We start from the raw sequence: 6,790 nt of genomic DNA, 5'->3' as shown, positions 1-6,790 counted from the left end.
GATGATATTTTTGATATTATTTCACTGTTTTGAACATTGATTTACAACCTCATCCTTTTACTGCCATTTTTGGTTTACCAGTGTTTGAAAAACATCATTTGACCCCTTCAGTTTGTCGGATGATCGCTTTTGTTACTTTAATGGCTAGAAGATCTATACTATTGAATTGGAAAGAGATTAATCCTTCTACAACATTTCATTGGTTTTCTCAAACAATATCTTGTTTAAATCTAGAAAAAATTAGAAGTGTTATTTTTGACCCATCTATTAAATTTGATGAGACTTGGAGACCACTTATTCAATACTTCTACATGATGTAATTTGTTCCTTGCCAATCTATTTTGTGATTTCAATATATGGGGAGAGGAGCAAAAGTGGCGACACTATTGGTTCTATCTGAGATATCATAATAGCCCCTTTCTTTTTTTTTCCATAGTTTTCTTTAGTTTGGGTAGATTTTTTAGGGGATTTTTTTTTCTTTTTCTTTTTTTACGATATTTTATATTTTATGTATACTCTTTTTATATTTTGTTGTTAATCTGTGTGATTTTGTGATGTTTCTAACTATGTGCTACCTGACTGTAAACTTTAATAATTATTATCAATTAATATAATCCCAATTATTATGTACTTTTTGTATCCTGTTTGTTGTTGAAACTAATAAAAACATTGAAAAAGAAAGAAAAGAAAGATTCTACCCCTTGTGTCTTCTTGGATCCCCAAGCGGCATTGGATTTTGTCAATTCTATTGTGGAATCGGCTGAAGTATGAAGGATATTAGAGTCTCCGAATAATTTTCTGAAAGAAAACAGGTTTTGAAGATTTCGGTATGCTGAATATATCTTTTGATCGATTGATTACTTAAAGAAGAGGTGGTCTTCTTAGTTTGACTAACGAATGACTTTTTTTTGAAGACTCTTTAGTATACGGAGTGAATTAACACAGTGGATAGATTGTGAACTGGTTTGATTATCTGTTTCTATTTTTCTTTTTATTAATTAAGTGATAGTTTGCTTGCAGTTTATATAGATTTGTTTTCTTATATTATGGAGTATTTAGTAATAGATAATTAGCTTTAATTATTTTGTTAAATACGGTAGTAAGTTAAAGAATAATGGCGCTGCTTTTCTCTCTTTAGAGATTAAACTGTTTGGGCTAATAGTATTGTTTTGGCGTCTTTGGAGACTGTCTTCGCATTCCTTTAGCTTATTTTCGATGATTAAGTATAAACATTTTTTTTCTTTGCTGGGCTTTCTTATCTTAAGGTTACGTATTTTCTTTGTAAGGGGGAGGGGGGAATTGGGAGAAAAAACTTTTAATCATTTAAATTGAGCGGCACGCGGAATTCCGTTCTTATGTCTTTTTTCTTGGGGATGCGTCCCGGCTTTTTCTCTCTTTTGCCAGATTTTCTTCTTTGGGGATGGTGGGAGGTTTGGGGGTATTTTTGTATTTTGGGGTTTATTGTGGGATTTTTTTTCACATACACTTTTTGCATTTTTTCCCATTTTGGAGTTCCGGAGCATGCGCGTTTTCTATTTGGTTACATTCATCACCGCCATCTTTGATTAGCCCGCGATGGTATGCGTGTATTGTCGTGTTTAAGAATAATATCCAATGGTACTTAAACAGATAAACGTTATTAGTTGGAATGTACGTGGCTGGAATCACCCTACTAAGCGAAGGAAGACTTTTAAAGTTATTAATCGATTCCAGCCCGATACAATTTTTGCTCAAAAAACGCATATCAGAACGGGCGATCAAAATAGATTTTTTAAAACATGCTACTTGTCAAAATAAAACAAAGGGTATATCTATTTTTATTAAATCTAATATTTATTCAAGAAGACATTGTTTCAGATAATAATGGTAGATTTTTAATTATTAAAGGAACAATTTGTAACAGAAAAACTTTCCTGGTTAATCTATATGGACCTAATGTAGATGATCTTTTAAAAAAAATGTATTTGGTTTATTACCAGACTTGAATGAATATATGCTGCTGATGGGCGGTGACTTCAACTGTCGTTTAAACCCTTTGATTGACAAGAGTTCAACCAATCAGCAGCTTCCGAGTCATTCGGCAACACATTAATTCCTTTTTAACTGATCATGGTTTGATAGAAATCTGGAGAAATTTACATCCTAATGACAGAGATTATTCTTTTTATTCACATGTTCATAATAAATATTCGAGAATTGATTATTTTATAGCTGATTTCCGATTTTTGTCCAAAGTCCAGAAATGTGAGTATGATGCTATTGCAGTCTCGGACTATGCGCCTTTAAGCTTAATTTTTGAGTTAAATGATGTTAGTAATGTAAACTTGCCTTGGCGCATTCCAGAAAATTTATTACAAAGTTCGGACTTTGTTAAATTTATAGAGATTCAGATAAAAGATTTTTTTTCTTTTTAATAATACGGGAGATGTTTCCAAATTGATTATATGGGATACACTCAAAGCATATTTGCGAGGTCAGATAATATCTTATTCGGCTGAACTCAAGAAACAGACAAAAATAGAGTTAGATAGAATTTCCAAACTAATTAAAGATCTGGATAATACTTATGCAGTTTCTCCTAATGTTGATTTATTTAAACAAAGGGTTGAATTTCAATCACAATATAATTTACTATTAACTTATCCTCTTGAAAGAAATTTGCTTAAACTAAAAAGTCGATTTTATATGTTTGGAGATAAAAGTAACAAGCTGTTAGCATAGCTTCTCAACTTAAAGCAGTTAGAGCTAAAAGATGAATTTTAAAAATTCGTAAGGGAAATGGTAGTTTAGCTTGTAATTATGAAGATATTAATAAAATTTTTCAAGACTATTACAGTGAACTCTATAAATCTCAGTTTCCAACTGACCTTTCTAATGTGTATGCCTTTTTACAAAAAATTGATTTTCCTACAATGTCTGTTGAAGATCAGCAAATTCTTGATGCTCCTTTTACTGAAAGAGAAATTCAGAAAGCTATTCTTTCAATGCAATCTGGTAAAGCTCCTGGATTGGATGGTTTTACTGTAGGATTTTATAAAAAATTTGAACATTTGCTTACTCTTTATATGTTGGAAATGCTTAAAGATTCTTTTCTGTTAGGAGAGTTACCTTCCACATTTTATGAAGCTTCTATTTCTTTAATTCTTAAGGAAGATAAAGACCCTACTGATTGTGCTTCATATAGACCTATTTCATTATTAAATGTGGATGCCAAAATTCTTTCAAAGATAATTGCTAATCGGATGGAGAATATACTAGCTAAAATTATTTCTCAGGATCAAATGGGTTTTATAAAAGGCCGTTATTCTTTTTCTAATATTCAGAGATTGTTAAATATATGCTCATCCCTCTCTAAGACTCCCCAATGTGTTGTTTCTCTAGATGCTGAAAATGCATTTGATAGAGTTGAATGGAAATATCTATTTAAAGTTTTAGAGAAATTTAGCTTTGGTACTAATTTTAATAAATGGATTAGATTGATATATAAAAGCCCTATTGCCACTGTTATCACTAATAACTGTAGATCCCTCTTTTTTCAACTTTCCCCGGGTACGAGACAAGGATGTCCGTTAAGTCCTCTGTTATTTAACTTGATGTTGGAACCCTTGGCTATTGCACTTCGTGAAGCTAAAAATATTCAAGGAATTTCTATAAATGGGGCTATTCATAAGATCTCCCTTTATGCAGATGATCTTTTGGTTTATGTTTTGAATCCCGAAGAGTCTATTCCTAGCTTATTGAAATTATTAAATGAATTTGGATTGTTTTCAAGATATAAATTAAACCTGCATAAAAGTGAATTATTTCCTTTAAATGATTCCGCTTCTAAAGATAACATTCCCCTAAAAGCTACAGATTCTTTTAAATATTTAGGTATTATCATCACTAAAAATTATGGAGACCTTTATAGAGCTAATTTAGTTCCCTTAGTGGATTTTATGAAGCAATTTTTTTCTAGATGGAATCCACTTACACTTTCCTTAGTAGGTCAAATTCATGCAGTTAAAATGATAATTTTACCAAAATTTTTATATGTATTTCAAAACATTGCTATTTTTCTAACTAAGAAGTTTTTTTGATCAGGTTGACTATTATTTCATCTTTTGTTTGGAATAATAAAAGACCAAGAATTGGAAAATGTCATTTACAAAAATTAAAAAAGGATGGAGGTCTTACTTTGCCTAATTTAAGAATGTATTATTGGGCGGTCAATATACGTTATGCGTGTTCCTGGTTATATTGGACCAATAAAAAGGAACGACCATCTTGGGTTGATTTGGAATTGAAAATTGTGAAACAATTTCATTTAACTTCGTTATTAGGAGCTTCTTTACCTGTACAATTAGCCAAAATTTCTATTCTAAATATAAATCCTATGATTAATCAATCATTACGAATTTGGTACCTGTTTTGTAAATTTTTTAATCTTAAAAAATTTAACCTTTTTAGTTTAATTTATTGAAACTATTTATTTAAACCTTCACTTAGTGATCCTACCTTTTCTCTTTGGAGGAATAAAGGAATTTTTTCCTCTATGGACTTGTTTCAAAAAGGAAAGGTTTTATTGGGAAAATTTATAATTTACTATTACAACAGGATAATTATCCTTTACTTAAGATTAAGCAAGATTGGGAAAGAGAGCTTAATATGACCTTGATAACAGAGGATTGGTTGCGAATTTTGAAGCTGGTTAACTCTTCTTCGATTTGTGCCAGTCATTCTCTAATTCAATTTAAAATTGTACATGGTTATTATTTGACGAAGGAGAGATTGTATAAAATATTTCCTAATGTAAATAGTCAGTGTGATAGATGCAAAACTGAGATAGCTACATTGACACATATGTTTTGGTCGTGTTCTGTATTGAAACAATTTTGGAAATCTATTTTTTCTACAATCTCCAAAGCTTTAAAAATCAATTTACAACCTAATAAATTGACAGTTTTGTTTGGTATAATTCCTCAACATATTCACGGTATTTCTATATCTGACCAATACGTAATTGCATTTGTCACATTATTGGCTAGAAGGGCTATTTTATTAAAATGGAAAGGTGCCTCTGCTCCCACTTTGATACAGTGGTTCTCTCAGGTGATGTTATGTCTTAGTTTGGAAAAAATCAGAAGTTGAACTTTGGATCCTAAATTTGACTTCGAGAAAAGGTGGGGTTCTTTTGCCCGTTATTACCATTTGACTTGAGTTAATACAGATGGTCCTTCTCTGATGCTTGGTTATATGGATTTGGTTGGCAATTTGGTGTCTTTTTTTAATGGAAGCTTGTATGGTGCATAGCTCCGGGATTGTGCTCCAAATGGGTTTTTTCCCCTTTTTTTTAGTTATTAGGGGTTTTCTCTGTTTTAGTTAGTAGGGGTTCTTTTTTTTCTTTCTTTCCTTTTTTCCATAAAAAAAGCTTTAGTACTTTGTTTTTTGATTATTATTGATATACTGTTGAGCCTGGTTGATAGTTTAACTCTTATTCTACATATGCATATGTTATCTTGATTATTTTGATATATTTTTCTCTGTTGTTGATTTTGAATAATAATTAATAGAAAAGAAAGGACGGGCCGGGTTGGTGAGGAAGCCCTCAATTTTTGTAGTGCTCGTTACCAGGGAGTCATATAAGACATGAGAACAGAGTTAAGCCATTCAGCCCGTTGAGCCTGTTCTCCCATTCCATCATGGCTGATTTATCACCTCTCTCAACCCCAGTCTGCTCTCTCCTTGTAACGTTTGACACCCTTGCCAATCAAGAACGATACACCCAATGACTTGGCTTCCATATCAATTGTAGCAAAGAATTCCACAGATTCACCACTCCCTGGCTAAAGAAATTCCTCCTCATCTCTGTTCTAAAGGGTTGTCCCCCTACTTCCAGGCTGTGCCCTCTGGTCCTAGACTCAGCCACAATCGGAACCATCCTCTCCACGTCCACTCTGTCTAATCCTTTCAGTATTTGATAGGTTTCAATGAGTTTCCCGCTCATTCTTCTAATCTCCAGCGAGTACAGGCCCAGAGCCGTCGAACACTCCTTATTTGTTAACCTTTTCATTCCTGGAATCATTCTCGTGAACCTCCACTGGAGAAGCTCACAACGTTCTTCTCTGGAAGTCAAGTTCTCAGGCTGAGCAGAAGATTCAGAGAAAGGGTCCCTCACCCAGGGCCTTTCATCAGAACTTAGGTTGAAAGTTTTGAGCAGCAGCTATGTTCATTTGATTTGCCAATTTGCAGAGATATTGAATTTACAGCAGAGAAGGTCATCTTTTGGCCTATTGTGCCTGCAGTCTGCAGACTGGAGAAGTCTGAGGCCAATCCTATTGCTGTTTATATAAAAACATAGAAAATAAGTGCAGGAGTAGGCCGTTCGGCCCTTCGAGCCTGCACCGCCATTCAGTATGATCGTGGCTGATCATCCAACTCAGAACCCTGTACCTGCCTTCTCTCCATTCCCCCTGATCCCTTTAGCCTCAAGGGCCATATCTAACTCCCTCTTAAATGTAGCCAATGAACTGGCCTCAACTGTTTCCTGTGGCAGAGAATTCCACAGATTCACCACTCTCTGTGTGAAGAAGTTTTTCCTCATCTCGTCTCCTAAAAGGCTTCCCCTTTATCCTTAAACTGTGACCCCTTGTTCTGGACTTCCCCAACATCGGGAACAATCTTCCTGCATCTAGCCTGTCCAATCCCTTTAGGATTTTATACATTTCAATAAGATCCCCCCCCTCAATCTTCTAAATTCCAACGAGTATAAGCCTAGTCGATCCAGTCTTTCATCATATGAAAGTCCTGC

At 33.7% G+C, this 6,790-nt stretch overlaps 1 protein-coding gene across 2 annotated transcripts in view; it reads left to right on the top strand.

Annotated features, from left to right (window-relative positions):
• Window positions 1-729: 729 nt before the first annotated feature.
• The window catches only part of zgc:112980 (uncharacterized protein LOC503706 homolog), a 111,602-nt gene continuing 105,541 nt past the window's right edge, over window positions 730-6,790 (top strand). Inside the window, exon 1 of one of the 2 annotated variants that reach the window (XM_063058895.1) lies at window positions 730-827. The gene's annotated coding sequence lies outside the window, so the exon portion shown is untranslated. Of the gene's footprint in view, window positions 828-2,125; window positions 2,245-6,790 lie in introns of those variants that run through there. The other variant, XM_063058898.1, reaches the window with a different exon arrangement.

Source organism: Mobula hypostoma, chromosome 9, assembly GCF_963921235.1.
Source record: "Mobula hypostoma chromosome 9, sMobHyp1.1, whole genome shotgun sequence".
Lineage (NCBI taxonomy): Eukaryota > Metazoa > Chordata > Chondrichthyes > Myliobatiformes > Myliobatidae > Mobula > Mobula hypostoma.
The sequence above is the reverse complement of the archived record's forward strand: the minus strand, read 5'-3'. Positions and strand labels throughout refer to the sequence as shown.